This window comes from Physeter macrocephalus, unplaced genomic scaffold, assembly GCF_002837175.3.
Source record: "Physeter macrocephalus isolate SW-GA unplaced genomic scaffold, ASM283717v5 random_66, whole genome shotgun sequence".
In the NCBI taxonomy this organism is placed as follows: Eukaryota; Metazoa; Chordata; class Mammalia; order Artiodactyla; family Physeteridae; genus Physeter; species Physeter macrocephalus.
Window position 1 is genome coordinate 35,607 of NW_021145352.1, and position 15,911 is coordinate 51,517.

Sequence of the window (15,911 nt, forward strand, 5' to 3'; positions counted from 1 at the left end):
CCATCCCCACCACCCCAGGGGTGGCTGGTGGAGGTTCTGGGGATCATCCTCCAGGCCCCAGAAGGACCACTGCATTGGCCTCAGCTGCTCAGCTGTAGGATGCTAAGGAACAAGGACTCTGCTAAGGGACAGATTCCCAGACCCAGGGTCCAGAGGGATGCAAGGGTATGGCTCTGGGACAGAAAACTGCCCAGAGCTTCCAGGGACCACAGTGGGAGGCTCTTTCTCAACCTCTTAGATAAGGGGTGGGAGTGGCAGTTCAGGCTTCCCGATCCCAGGAAATGGATGCATCTAGGCCCTGGATTCAAGGGGACAAGTGGCATTCAGAAGACTGGACCCCACATTGAATGTCCCTTAGATCACCAAAGATTCCATGTGCCAAGCATGGCTGGCACTGAATGGCACAGTCCCTGACCTGATAGGGTCATGCTGGTCAGGTGACCAGGGAGGCCTGGTGACCAGACTGAAGGACCTTGTTCATGTCTGGTTCTGTAACACCTCTGGGCCTTGGCCTAACCCTACGGGCTGTCATGGGTTGAGAGAGTCCAACAATAATGGAAACTGGATTTCCTGCCAGCCAGATGGAATGAGGGCTCTGAGTAGGTTTTTTAAAATAGCCTGTATCTTCCCTACCTGATTGTGTGCACCCATATTCATACCCACTACACCTGCTTCAGCCTTTTTTCTCGCTTCTGTCTCTTTCTGACTCTCTCTAGGTGTGTCTCTATCTTCCTTTCCAGGTCTTTCTCTGATTCTGCCTTCCCCTCCCCCAGCCTCCCTCCCCGGCCCCACCTGCTGCAGAGCACTCTGGTTCCAAGGAAAAGAAGCTTTTGCTGTGAGTGCATCAGATGCCAGGACCTCCCCTCCCACTCCCTCCATCTCCTCCATGCGCCCCCTCCTCCTGTATCTGAGGCCTGGCCTCAGCAGCCACTCCCCGCACTGCCACCCCCAGACAAGCTGGGAGGAAGGAACAGCTTGGATGTGGGGCTTGGATGGGGGTCGGCTTGGATGCAGGGCTGCCTTTCCCTTCTGAGGGGAGGCCAGAGCCCAGCTGGCTCGTGAATTATTGAGCTCCTGTGCTAGTGACTCTACTTGGCAGAGCGCTGGGACCCGCGGCACCAGCCTAGAAGAGTGGGACAAACTCAAGGTCATTCAGGTTGAAGCAAGACTCTAAGCTCCCAGCCTCCCTCCTATCCCCTCACCTGAGCCCCCAGGGCTAAACCTGGCAACTCCCCACCTTTCCTCACTTTATAGGGAACCCATCCCAGCCCTAGTCAGAGGTACCCCATGCTCTCCCCTGGCCCTGGCCTCTGACCTCCACACAGTTGCCCTCCATCCTTCATCCCTCAGACAGGGGGCCCCTGAGGGTGGGACTCCACAGGAGGGGCCTGAGGGCAAGCCTGCTCAGACTGGGGGCTCCAAGTCTGGGTCTGCCCATCCCCAGTCTGTGTCACCACCTCCCTTAATGTCTCCTCACAGGGCTCTACCTTACTTAGGGGAGGTGGCACAAAGCCAGGACCCAGGGAGGGGCACTCCACGGCAGCTCCCACGCCAGCCTCTGGTCACATCCCTGCAAGCTCAGGAGAGAACCCTCCCCTCCCCAACCATCCCTATGATTTCAGCAAGAATTGAACAGTGTGGAAAGAAGCCCAGGATGTGAGGAGCTGGATCTCGGTTGAATGACTTACCCACTCTGAGTTTCAGTTTGCTCATCCATAAAATGGGAAGAATAATATCTGCAGCTGGTCTTCCCAGAGCCTACTTGTGGGCCTGCTTTCACCTCTTCACTGCCACGGCTAGAAGGCAGCTATAGGGCCCAGGCTGGGGCCCAGTCTGGCCTCTATCTACTCCAGCTCTACTATCTTGTCTATTTATTTTTCTAGTACTCCTCCATTGGGAACCACTCCTGGAATCCCTCCCCTGGGACCCCAAAATGCCCTGGACAACCTTCCACTGCAGCACTAAGCTGCCACCTCTCACACTGTGTTGGCACCTGTGAGAATGATCTGTATTCCAAGGTCACATGCCAAGTCTTACTCCTCTCTGTGTCTGCAGCAGTCACACCAGGGCAAGGCGCAGAGTAGGGGCTCAGTGATGCCTGTTGAGTGAGGGAATGGCCTAGAGGCTTTTCAGGTTCTCTACCTTGATTACCACCCCCTCCCCTGCCTCACCATACTTGCCAGGGACTTTGTCCACTGCTGCCGGCTCTCCCAAGCCTACTGTCCTCCTCAGTGGCTCACTTGGGAGATCTGGGGGCGGGACACTGCACCACCACCCTAGCACTTCCGACAAACCCTGTTCTTTCCCCTCTACCCTTGAATTTCACCCATTTCCTTAGACCACAAACCCAGGGGGTTGTGCTAAACGGTTACTTTGGTGGCCTCCAATGAAGCAGGCCTCCAGATATCCATGCCCTTGTGTGTCCCCTCCCATGCTGACTCTGGGCTTGGCTATATGACTTGCTTTGGCCAATGGGATGCCAAGAAGCGTAAGGCAAGAAAAGAGTCAATAAGCACTTGCACAGTGGGGCTTGTCCTCTTGGAAGCCAGGTGCCTCGCTGTGAAGGTCAGCTAGACTTCTTTTTTGTTTGCTTGTTTTTTGAATTTTATGACAAATTTTATTCCAAAGTGGCTCTAGTAGTAAATACCAGAGACATTTATGTACAGTTTGACTGCTGTTTCAGGTAAAGTGAAAATGGATAAAAGCAATCTTCCTAGTTAATATGTTTTTAGATAATATGATGTTAAATGTGTGACTTAAAATGTAATAAATATTAATGAACTTATTTACAAACCAGAAACAGACTCACAGACACAGAAAACAAACCCATGGTTACCAAAGGGGAAAGGAGAGGGGGATAAATTAGATAAACAACAAGGTCCCACTGTATAGCACAGGGTACTATATTCAGTATCTTATAATAAACTATAATGGAAAAGAAAAAATGTAATAAATATTTAAAATAGATGTTTTACTATTTTATCTATTTTGAAAGGTTTATGTTTTCAGAATCATAGGGGAGTTTTTTTTTTAAGGAAAACCACTTTATTTTGAGTAGTAAACAAAACTCCATTTATAATAAACAAACCTTCCATCAATTTCTTCAGTTAGTCCAAAGAACAAAACCTCTGGCTTAATTAGAATTTACATTTAACCTTAAATATTCTAAAATCCATCCATGTCAATTTTGGAATTTTAATCTTGCCTGATACTATGAAATAGGGCAAACTTTGATCGATGGTCAAATTTCTAATTTTTGCTGTTAAGCCACTTTTCTTGACCTTGCTCTTGATTCTGTAACATTCCAGAATGTTCAATGGATTTGTATTAACTTCCAAGATGAAGGGGAATGTCTTGTTCATTGTTTGCCTGAAATCTTGGCTTGTGTTCTTCTTCTCAAACAAAAAATATGTTCCAAAAAATGCTCACAAGTTCAGCTACTAAAACTCCTTTAAAGATCTTCTTTGCCAGTGGATCCATAGTATGGGCCATCCTGAGGCACGTACTCGTGGGGCTGTGCATCAGACTTCTGAATGGTGAGAGACCAGGTGAAGAGAGGTCCTGAGAGAGGCGATGCCCTCGTGGTAATCGAGCCCCCGCTGCTTCCAGCTGAATGCAGCTCCATAAGCGACACCAGGCAAAACCAGCAGAACTGGCCAGCTGACCCCCGCTGAACCACAGAAATTTTAGAAATAATATATCATTTTAAGCCACTAAGTTTTGGGGTGGTTTATTTCTCAGCAATAGATAACTGAACCAAGGGCCATCCTGAGCCCTCTCTGCCCATGTCTGGCACATCCAGTCCTGTGGGATCCACATCCAGAATATATCATGTATCCGACCACTTCTCACCTCACTCCCAGGCACACCCTGGTCCAGGCCACTGTCTCTCTCGCCTGGATTATTCCCAAATCCTCCTCACTGGACTCCCTGCCTCTACTCTTACTCCCCGGCAATCATCATACAGGGACCAGAGTGAAGCTTCTGGGGTATTAGTCAGATCAAGTCACCCCCCCCCCATTTGAGACCCTCCAGTTACTTCCTATATCACTTAGATTAAAAGACAGACTCTTCAGTGGCCTTGGAGCCCTGTGCAGTCCAGTGCCTGCCACGTCTCCACCCCCACCACCAGTCACTCTCCCCTTGCTCAATGCGCTCCAGCAATGCTAGCTTCCTTTCTGTTTCTCGAACATGCCAAACTCATCTCCATCTTGCGCCATTCGCACCAGCTCTTTACTCTGCCCAGAAGACTCTTCCTCTAGGTCTTTCTGTCTAAGTCTTCCAGTTCTCAGCTTACATGTCCGCATCCCAGAAAGGCTACTTATAGAAGAGGGAACTGAGGCTCGGAGAAGTCAGGTCATTTCCCAAGTCCCCACAGTTAGGAAGAGTCTAGGCGGAGTTTTCATCCTAGGTCTGTGTAAGCCCCCACTCCAGGGCTGTTTCTGCCACATCAGTGGTTTGGGAGGGTGAAGGTCATGGGCTCCCGAGAAAGGGGAGGGGTTGGAGGGGCTTCCTTCACTTACTCCTCCCACAAACACTCCCAGCCATAGCCCTTGGACCCTGTCAGAGATGAATCAGACCAGACTTTACTCTCCGGGAGCTCCTGTCTGGGGAGAGGGAAAGCATCAGAGGAGGGCTCAGACAGCCTTCTGCGGTAACTCAGGGAGACAGCCTTCTAGCTGGGGGCTCTCTGGGAAGGCTTAACAGGGGATGTGAGACTGGCTGGGGGCGGGGGGAGAGAGCCAGAAATTGGGGGTGGTGTTCAGTGGCCAGAGCTGCCTATTGTTCCCTGTGAGGGACCGGGAGACTCAGCATCAGGTATATGTGTCCAAGCTGCTGTGTGTGTGTATTGTGTGTGTGTGTGTGTGTGTGTGTGTGTGTAAGAGAGTGAGGGAGCAGTACCGGGGGTGAGGTGGAGGCTAGGCAAGAGAAGGGCTGAATGAATAGATTTTACTGATGTGGAAACTAAAGCCCAGAGAGGCTGAGTTGCTGCCCCAGCTCACAAAGCACTAGGTGGTAAAGGCAGGATTTGAACCGAGCCTGTCTTGACACCACCTCCTCCAGGGCCCACTGCTTATTCACTATGTGACCTCAGCTAAAGCCATTCTCCTCAGGAGCCTTATTTTCTCATCAGTAAACTGAAGGAGTTGGATGAAGTTTCTTCCAGCATGAGGACTCTGCAGAAAATACCTCTACTAGAGCTTAGAACCAAATTCAGAACCAAAGAAGCAGCCACCGGCTCAACCTGGTACAGGATGGCTTCTCAGCCTGCAGCTCCCTCCAGGCCTAGCAACTGGGTGCCATGCAAACTAAAGCCAGGGAGCCCCAGTAATTCCCCCAGTGTCAGGTGGACCTGGGGTCTCCCTCTCAACAGCCCAACCTAGAGTTCCAGAAGCGCTTATAGCCCAGCTCCTTAGAACTCCAGGGCTCCAATTACACCTCTAACCACATTATCAGCCCAGCCCAGAGCCCAGCTTACCTGTCCAACATTCCCCAGCATAACTCCAGGACTCCCCTGGTTCTCTCCAGCCTCCAGGAACACCATCCTTTAGCCAATGAAGGAAAGGGGAGAGGCAACTCTGAATGGTCATTGGCCCACTGTTTGACAAATATAGACAGACTGACCAATCAGAAGAGCCAAGACAGCCTCAACTTCCATGTTCCAATTCTGTTCATCCTCCACCGTTCTATTCCCACGGGGTTCCCTTTCAGGTGGTTCCATTCCATTTATTCCATTCAGAATTCCAGGAAATTACATCTGGGAAAGAGAGGTATGATAAGTAGAATTAGAGCTGATTACAGAAGGGAATTCTTGAGGGGAAAATTCCCCCATTCTGCTGGGGCCTGGGGCATTCTCCAGAGCCCAGTTTCAGTGGTATCCAGAGGAGCCACTGCAAAGAGCTCAGGCTCTGAACAGAAAGAACTTGGGCTCAGTTCTGGGCTCTGCCCCTTAACTAGCTGTGTGAACTTGGGCAAGACACTTAAATCTCTGAACCTCTGTTTTCTTAGCTATAAAATAAGGATTTGGGATCTATATTCACTGAGTTATTGTGAGGATTAAATGGGAATAAGGCTCATAATATACCTAACACATAGTAGATGATTATGGTCAGTCATAGTAATTTGTTCTCCTGCTTATTCTCAGAGGCAGTGGTCTGGCCTCCGAGAGTCCTGGTCCCAGAATGGCTGGGGAGGCAGAGAGGGGGCAGGAAGAAGGGGTTAAAATAAAATAGCTGTTAAAATAATTACCATGTGCTGGCCTCTGTAGTAATCACCACATGAAACTATTACTACTTTAACATTGTGAACAAGGCGTCTGAGGCACAGAGAAGTTCAATAATGTGGTCAAAGTCACACAGCTAACAAATGGCAGAATTGGGACATAAATTCAGGCTCCCTGGCTCCAGAGTTCAAACTCTGAACCACCGTTCTGTCCTACCTCACATTAATCCCATTTTAAGATGAGAAACGCCGAGGTTCAAAGAGATAAGTTCACACTGCTGCTGAACAGGGGTATATCTAGGACTCCAACTTAGATCCTGTGACTCTGAAGTTCTGGCAATTTCTGCCGTTGAGTGCTGCCCCCTAGTGCCCCCTATGGGAGAAGCACACCAGAGGCAAGGAACACATACCCATGGATCCACACTCCACTGCCCACACTCCCCTGACCCACTGCTTCTCCTCACACCCAAAGCTGCAGGACTTATAGCTTCTAAGTATCACTGTGAATGTCATCCATATGTACAATCATGACATTTCTTGGCCATCTCACAAATCCTTAAATTCAACAGGTCTAACTCCAAGTTTATACTTTTATACCCCAAACCTGCCCTCCCCAGTCATCTCCATCCATCCACTAGCACAAGCCAGAACCCCAGCCATCCTTGACACCTCCCTCTCCCCCTCAATCTTTCACCAGTCTAGAAGCCTGACTGGTGGCCCAGGAAGGAGATCAGAAAAGTAAACGTCGATCAGAACAGAGCAACAGCGGTGGAAGCAGAGGATCAGGACAATGGCCCCCAATTGTGGCCAAGAGGAAAAACTGAACTCAGGTGGTTAGAAAGGCAGGACTTTCTGCTTAGAAAGAAGCCCAAACACAGCTTTAAGGGCCAGGAGGAGGACACAGTGTTTCTTACTGGGAGCCAGAAGGACTGGGTTCCCACCCAGCTCCACTACTAACTCACAGTATGGCCTTGGGACCTTGATGTGCCTCAGTTTCCCCATCTGTAAAATAAATATGACCATGGCTACCTCTAGGGCTGTTGTAAGGATCAAATTTAAAGCTGTTTGCTTTTTAAACTGTAAAGAGAAGTGCACAGGAGAAGTGGACTATTATCTGGAAACTTCACTCCAATAGACTTCTCTCCTTTGTTATGCTAAATGCTGGACCCATAAGGTACCTTGTTTTGTTTTCAAAGAATGTCATCAGTTTGGGGGCTTTTTTTGGCCAAGCCAGTATCTTAGTTCCCCGACCAGGGATTGAACCCAGGCCCTCAGCAGTGAAAACACCAAGTCCTAACCAGTGGACCGCCAGGGAATTCTGTTGGGGGCTTTATTTTTTTTTTTTAATCTTCTCTTTTCTTTTTTTACAATTTATTTATCTATGGCTGCATTGGGTCTTCGCTGCTGCGCGCAGGCTTCAGTAGTTTTGGCACGCGGGCTCAGTAGTTGTGGCTCGTGGGCTCTAGAGCACAGGCTCAGTAGTTGTGGCACACGGGCTAAGTCGTTCCACGGCATGTGGGATCTTCCCGGACCAGGGCTCAAACCCGTGTCTCCTGCAATGGCAGGCAGATTCTTAACCACTGCGCCACCAGGGAAGCCCATTGGGGGCTTTTTAAATTGTGGTAAACAAACAAACAAAAACAACAACCTATATATATATATATATATATATACAGAAAAATTGCCATTTTGCCCATTTTTAAATTACAATTCAGTGGCATTAATTACATTCACACTGTTGTGCAACCATCACCATTTTCTATTTCCAAAACTTTTCATCATCCCAAGTATAAACTCTGTACCCATTAAGCAATAACTCCCAATTCCTCCCTCCCTCCAGCCCCTGGAAACATCTAATCCCTGTCTCTATGAATTTGTTTATTCTGAATACTTAATATAAGTGGAATCACAATATTTGTCCTTCTGTGTCTGGCTTATTTTACTTAGCATGATGTCTTCAAGGTTCATCTATGTTGTAGCACATATCAGAACTTCATTCCTTTCATGGCTAAATAATACTCCATTGTGCGTATATACCATATTTGTTTACCCACTCATCTGTTGATAGACACTTGAGTTTTCCACCGTCTGGCTATGGTGAATAGTGCTGCAATGGACACTGGCGTATAAGTACCTGCTTGAGTCCCTGTTTTCAGTTCTTTTGGTTATATACCTACACTGTCATCAGTTTTGTTTTGTTTTGCGGTACGTGGGCCTCACTGTTGTGGCCTCTCCCGTTGCGGAGCACAGGCTCCGGATGCACAGGCTCAGCGGCCATGGCTCACGGGCCTAGCCGCTCCGTGGCATGTGGGATCTTCCCGGACTGGGGCGTGAACCCATGTCCCCTGCATCGGCAGGCAGACTCTCAACCACTGCGCCACCAGGGAAGCCCTGTCATCAGTTTTTGACAGAGTTTTTCAGTATACACTGTGGCAAGGGTATGGGCCCTTGGGAACAAGGCCCAGTGTATTTGAGTGTGGGAGGGAGAAGGGCAGATGAGGAGAGAGGTTTCAGTGTGGCTATGATTAAAATACCAGCTAACTTGTGCCTTTTGAAAAGTACTCCACAAAACACTCTGGAGGAGGAAATATTATCATCTCCATTTTACAGATGAGGAGAAGGGAGGTGGCTTCTCCAAGGTCCCACAGCTGGTGAGAGGCGGGGGCTCCAGAGAAAGCTTCCCTCATACATCAGCAAGTGCAGGCAGAGGTTCAGAGATCATATTTCCCTTCCTTCCCCTTTTTTCTTTTTTTTCCGTTCTAGACAAAGAAAGTAGTTCTGAGCTGCTTCAATCATCATGTTCCTACTTATTAATCTACAGCATTTTAGGTACTACAGAATCAGAATTTTGTAATGTACTTTTACTAAACATGGTCTGGAAAAAGCAAAACTATGAAGACAGAAGAAAGATCAGTGGTTGCCAAGGGCTGAGATAGTGGCGAGGAACTGATTGCAGAAGGGTTTAGGGAAATCTGGGGAGGTGGTGAAATTGATCTATATTTTGATTTGTGGTGATGGTTATGCAACTGTATGTATTTTTCAAAACTCACAGAACTGTACCCTAAAAAAGGTAAATTTTTCTGTATGTAAATTATACTTTACTCTTTAAAAAAAAAGAATGAATAAATGAATGGGGGAAAACTAAATAAGATTCCAGATGCTTGGATTTTTGCTACCTTGAAAACCTGGCAAGTAACCGTGCCCTTAATTATTTAGTTACAGCATAAGTTGCTATTTTTTTCATGCACTCATTCATTCATGATAAAATGAAAGTCCTTGAATCCAACACAAGAATCAGAACATCACTAAAAATTAAATCTACTTATGGTTCCCCACCATTCCTGACCCCTCCACTACCCCACCCCCCGGCAATCACTATCCTGAATTCTGTGTTCCTCATTCACTTGCCTTTTTTTTTTTAAGTTTTTTTTCACACATAAATTAGGTTTAACCTTCTGAATTTGCCCTCTCACCCTTTTTTTTAGGTCAAAACAGGTCAAAAACAGCAACTTCATACGGTTCAACCCAATATTATGCCTAAATATAGTACTTCTAGTTGTATTTGAACTTTATGAAAAGGATACCATTCCACATGCACTCTTCTGGGACTTGCATTTTTTTCACTCAGTATTATATCACCGTGATCCAGCCATACTGCTATTTTTCACTCATTTTCTACTGCTGTATAATTATTCCACGTTTCTTTACCTCCTGTCAATGGCATTTGGATGTTTCAGTTTGGGGCTACTGTGAACAATGTTTCTACTACCATTCTTGTCCATGTCTCTTGGCATATGTGTGAAATTCTTGTGACTGTAACACAGGAGTGCACTTACTGGGTATTAGGGCACACAGATGTTCAATTGTACACTATGTGACTCACTTTCTGAGCTCCAAATGAAGGTACAATGGCCACTTGCCCCAGGTGAGAATGTGAACAAGATGTGGTGGGAGGGGCTGCCAAGGAGGGTCTCTGGTGGAAATTGAGCATCTACTCTGTGCACATGGCAGGGCACCTGTGGAATGAGACAATGGTGTCCTGAGAGGTGAGACAGGGAAGGAAACCCCCCAGTTGCCATGGGAATTAGCTTCCAAGGAGTGTCCCACCCTGGGTGGGCAAGGAGAGGACTAGGCAACTCAAACAGGGCAGAAAAACAGGACAAACAGTATTGTCCTAATTGGCAGTATCTCCATCTAGGCTTAGGAGGTTGTGTATCTTTGGTACACCTGGAGGGAAAGGGGCTAGGCAGTACTGAATTCCTCCCACTTACCAATCCTTACCCCAGTGATCTCTTCCTGTACCCTTTATCTCATTTTGCATCCATTATCTTTTTTAATTCTCCCAGTTGGAGAGAGGTACTATTATCTCCACAGATGAGGCTTAGAGAAGGAAGTGTCTTGCCCAAAGTCACACCATTTGGGCCAACTGCCAGAGCAAATAATTTCCCCGTCCTAAGTCTCAAGTTTCCTTACCTGTAAAATGGGAATGCTAACACCTGAGGTGTTATCCTCAGGTGTAAGGACTAAATAATACTATGCAAGTAAGGGGGTTAGCATGGATCCTGGAGATGTTCCCTAAAAGTCACTTGTTTATTGGTGCTATTGTTGTTATTAAGTTAGCATTAAGGAGAGCAGGAATCCAGAAAAATCCAACCGCTGACTCTTGCCACCCAATGATGTTGCCTCTTGCAGAGACCCCATGGGATGCGGTGATCATGGCCCATTGTGGCCACCTCTGCTGATCTGGGATGTTTCAGGACTGCACAGCCCAGTCTCCTCCTCCACCCACCCCAGAGCAGAGGCCTCTGTCTTCCTCTGCAGATTTCCTGGAAAAGAGAAGGTGAACTGATCAGAGCAGAGGAACCAGGCCCCAGTTCTGCCTCAGGACAAACGGAGAAATCAGGTCCCAACGATTCAGTCAGTAGAGAATATCTGCTGAGCGCCTAGGATGTGCCAGGTCCTGCTCTGGGCACCCGGAGCATTTGGGAACAAGAACATACCCTAGTCAGAGGCTAAAGGAGGAGACGGAAGACAAGAAAACAGTGTGCTGAGTATTATGACAAAGAGTACAGAGAAAACCAGACAGGCGTAGGGGTCAGGGAAGGAGTTTCAGGAGACATGCCCTTTGAGCTTAGCCTTTAAGGCCCGGCAAGTCCTCCGCAGCAGCTCAGAGATTGCTGGGCCCATCTGTCCATTTAACAGAAAAGCAAACTGAGCCCCGGCGTCTGTCCACCGTGCCCGCCACACTTCACTTACCCGGACTAGGCCGAGCGCTGCTCTCGCAGTCCGCGGACCGAGGGCCAGAGCCCAGCCGCAGCGCCCGCCCAGCTCCCAGGGCGGGGCCTCGGCCCAGGTGCGCGGCGGAGGCGTTTCGCGGAGGCAGGAAGTGTGTCCCCAGCGGCGACCCGTGCAGCGCTCCCGCGAGACGCTCACCTGCGCCCCAGGTGAGCGGCGAGGGGGGCGGGGGGAGGCCCGAGCTGGAGGCGGCTCACCTGGCGGGACAGGTAAGCCCCGCGCGGGCCCGAGGGGGCACGAACCAAGGCGGCACCGGTGTGGAGAGACCCCCCGAGGCTACGCCCGGGAGAGCGAGGGTCCCGGGGCCGGTTCCATCGGTGCCACCCTCCCACTTCCGGGGTGCGCGGACCGGGCCCGGCCAGGGAGCGGCCTGAGCGGGCGCCTGGGCTGGGCGGGCAAACTGGGGTGAGGGGGCCGTGTTCGCCCTTAGGGCTGCGCTGGCTTGGGGTGGGAGCCGTGCTTGCCGGGGAGGCGGGGGCGAGAGGGGAGAGGGGGCCGTGCACACCCTGAGGAACAGTGTCGAGAGGCTGGGTCCGCCTGCGGGAAGAGGGCCCCTGCAGCTGGCGAAGTTGGTGCTTGCCCCGAGGGCATTGCTGGTGTAGGGGCTATGCTAGTCCGAGCGGCAGTGCCGGGGTCTGCTTCTCCCTTGCCCTCGGGACTAGGTGCCCGCGGATTCGGGAGTCCCGGACTGAGCCTTTGGGGCAGGAGATCAAGGGTGCACGGATGCCGGGCACGAGAGCCGACGGCTGTTTCGTGAGCAGGGCGGGGGTGCCTCTCTAGGCCGGGTGTGCAAGACTCGAGTGGGTGGGACACAGGCTGGTGCGACTGGTCCTGACCTGAGCACCTTCGGAAGAAGGGGATGGGACGGAGACAGACCTCGGAGTGTGTGTGTTCTCAGGGACTAAGGGGGAGTGGGAGAGCATCAATTAGAAGTTTGGGGAGGGTGTGCCTGGGGCCTGGGAGCTTCTGACCCTGAGGAGGATCCCTGCAGTGCCTTGGGGCGCCCAGTGACCCAGCCCCTCCCAGGTGCCAGGCACAGCTGTAAGGCCCCTGCACAGTAAGATCTCATTTAAACCTCAAGGTGGCCCCTGAAGATACTCCTCACTCCCCTTGTTAAAGACGAGAAAACTGAGGCCAGGAGTCTTACCCCAGGCTCCTTTAACAGGAGCCCCTGCTAAACCAAGAGACAGGTGTTCCTAGGATTTTGGAGGTGGGGGCAGCAGCAGTGAGGGGGAGATATAGCCAGGACAAAATGGGCTGAGATTGACTTTAGGAGGATTTAGGGCCTAGAAAGGAGGGGTAAACTGAAGCCAAGCACAGTCCTTACCCCAGGTCTTGTCCCCCTTTCCTCCATCCCACCCCACCCCACCCCCTCCTCGAGATGTGTGGCACAGAGCAAAGTACAGGGGCTCCAGGGTCTGGCGGACCACAGTACAAATCCAGCTCCATTCCTTTCCAGCTAGGTGTCTCTGGGCAAGTCACTTCACCTCTCTGAGCTTCAGATTCCTGACCTGTAAAGTGGAGATATAATACTTACCGGGCAATTGTGAGTGTTAAATAAAGCAAAAGTCCTCTTGAGCTGGAGCCTATTTCTGGCCCATTTGCTGCTGCTTCCTCAGCATTTAGTACAGTGCTGAGCACATGGTAGGTGCTCAGAAAATATTTATTGGATGAATTTAATAAATGGTAGCGACTGCTAAAACCTTGGAGATAGAGGAGGAGACAGTAACCAAGACCATGAACAATAACCTCTTGTTGTTCTTACAAACCCCAGGTACCCCAGAGCTCAGTGTGGTTCAAACAGTGTAGATGTGCCCACCCTTCTGATCCAAGGGCTAAGCCTGGAAGACTCAGGGCTCTCCCTATGCAGGCCCTCCTTGGGCACAGGCTCGCCCATGGAGCTGGCAGCTGACCACTTTGCCCCCTTCCTTCCAAATAATAGATGGGATGGGGTAGTGGATAAGAGTCTGGGCCAGGCCACTTGCATTCAAACAGCTGTGTGGCTTTGGACAACTTAGTTAACCTCTCTGTGCCTCTGTATAACAACAACAATAATACCTACAAATAGCGTTGTGAGAATTAATTAGTTGAATACATTTAAAGCACTGAGAATAATGTAAGCTTTCAATAATTAACTCTTTCACTAGAAGGCAAACTCCTGAGGTTAGGGAATTTTGTCTGTTTTACCACTTTATCCACGGAATTTAGAAGTGTCTGGCATACAACAGGCTCTCAGTAAATATTCATTAAATGAGTGAATGAATAAATCCATACCCACCCCAACATTGCTCAAACCCAGGCAAAGGTTTTTAACCGCTTTCCTCTCTGGATTGTGAGGGACTTTCAAGTCACCTATTACAATTTCAGTTTGCACACCTTTGGAGGGGGACTTCACCTTACTCTCGCCAGACTGCTGCTCCCCCCACTCTGGTCAGCCTGGAGCCTAAGTCCTTTCTCTTTCTACCTAATGGTCCTGGTTCTACCCAGAGGTCACACAGAATGTATCAGTCTCCTGAAGTACTTACTGTACCAACCCTGTTCCAGACACTGATGCAGAAAGGAATCAGACACAGTCCCTGCCCCTCGGGGTCATATAGGCTTATCTTCAAACAATGGGTTCAAAGCCAACTCAGCTGACCAAGAGCCCAGCAGAATGCTGTGGGGCGAGGGGCTCCCATCTGACTTGAGGTTCTGGAGTGTCCTCGGAGAAGGACCGCTGAGTGGGGCTGGGGGAATGGGTTGAAGAGTTGCAGGAATAGTTAAAGAATTCCTGTACCCTCCTCATCCGCATTCACCATGGCTAACATTCCCTCCCTTTCTCTGTCTACACACATATACCTTCTGTTTTGGGGGGAACCCTTTGAGGTTAGGTTGCAGACATCATGCTTCTTTACCCCTAAATGCTTCAGTATATGTTGCCTAAGAATAAGAACATTGCCTTATTTAACATTGAATTTAACATTGGAAATTTAACATTGACGTAATACTATTAAATAATATACAGTCTGTTTTTAAATTTTACCAATTATCCAATTTCTCCTTGTGATCCAGGATTCAATTCAGGATCACACAGTCCATTTAGTGTCATGTCCCTTAACTTGGGCTTGTCTGATGTTTCTTCATGATTACATTCAGGTTATACATTTTTGGCAGGACTACTCCATAAGCGATGCTGTGTCCTTTTTAGTGCATAGTATAAGGAGACACATCATGTCAGTTTGTCCCATTATTAATAATGTTAACTTTGATCATTTGATTAAAGTAGTGTCTGCCAAGTTTCTCCAGATTTGTGTTTGTTGTTGTTGTTGTTTTAAATTGTCACTGGCTGCCATAAGTAGAAGGGAATAGAGGTGGCCAGAATGGGGGCCTTGACAATATGTGGGTGAGAGATGGTGGTGGGTCAGTTTAGGGAGGTAGCATTGATTTGCCCAAAGCATATTGCCTATTAGAGTCAGAACTGGGACTAGGATACAGATATCCTGATGCCCAGTCCCAGTTTCCTTTCACATCACCAGTTCTAGGACACTAGTGCCATTAAATCAGGGATAAATAAAAAGTTAAGAGATTAATGTCTCAGAAAATCCAGGCTAAGGATAGTTACTCCCCAGCACACCCCTACATGTGATCAAGGACCCTCCCAAGTACATCACTACGTAATGTTCCCTCAGGCAGAGTTGTTTACTCCCATGATGCCCCATATATCCTACGTGTTCCAGCTCATAAGCTTTTAAGCATCTGTTTTCCCTACAAAACCATGTGTGAATCACAGGAACAGCGCCTACAGTTCATTCATTTTGGTTCTTCTGTACCTAACACAGGGCCAGGTTCAGTGAAATCTTAGCTCTGAGCTTGCTAGCAACCGAGTCGAAAAGGGAAAGAAGATGTATTTTGAGGCTTGGCTTTCTCGTCTAGTCAAAGGAAGCAAAACAGTGCTTGATGTTAAATGTTGATAGGAGAGCAAATCTGAGCCATACTGAAACATTGACCGGGGACCTGTTGATTCCCAGGTCTGATTTGAAAGAGGAGGGGAAGAAAGGGAAGGTGGTAATGATCCGGTTCTGTAGCAAGTCAATGGAAAGGCATTTGTTGAGCAGCCTCAGAGGCTCTGTGCTGCTGGGCTTACCAACAGTGGGAAGAAACTCAGGGAGACCATTGCCCAGAAAGTGAGATCCCAGGAGATTTGTCTTTTTATATGGTAAAATAGGCATAAAATTTACCATTTTAATTTTTTAAAGTAATTTTAACGTTATAGTCCTGTGACATTAAACACATTCACACTGTTGTATAACCATCACCACCATCCATCTCTAGAACTTTTTCATCTTCCCAAACTGAAACTCTACCCGTTATATACTAACTTTCCATTCTCCCCCATCTCCAGCAGCTACCATTCT

The 15,911-nt window shown here is 48.7% G+C and overlaps 1 protein-coding gene and 1 pseudogene across 7 annotated transcripts in view; one reads left to right on the forward strand and one right to left on the reverse strand.

The window, feature by feature from the left end:
• The window catches only part of KDF1 (keratinocyte differentiation factor 1), a 32,991-nt gene that overhangs the window by 13,516 nt on the left and 3,564 nt on the right, over positions 1 to 15,911 (forward strand). The window contains exons 1-2 of one of the 7 annotated variants that reach the window (XM_055082296.1): positions 11,036 to 11,062; positions 12,981 to 13,063. The exons of 3 other annotated variants lie outside the window; for them this stretch is intronic. The gene's annotated coding sequence lies outside the window, so the exon portion shown is untranslated. Of the gene's footprint in view, positions 1 to 116; positions 836 to 11,035; positions 11,063 to 11,646; positions 11,727 to 12,980; positions 13,064 to 15,911 lie in introns of those variants that run through there. 3 more of the 7 variants (XM_055082295.1, XM_007120364.3, XM_055082293.1) reach the window with 3 other exon arrangements.
• On the reverse strand, positions 3,079 to 11,564 carry LOC112065333 (protein CEBPZOS-like; annotated as a pseudogene).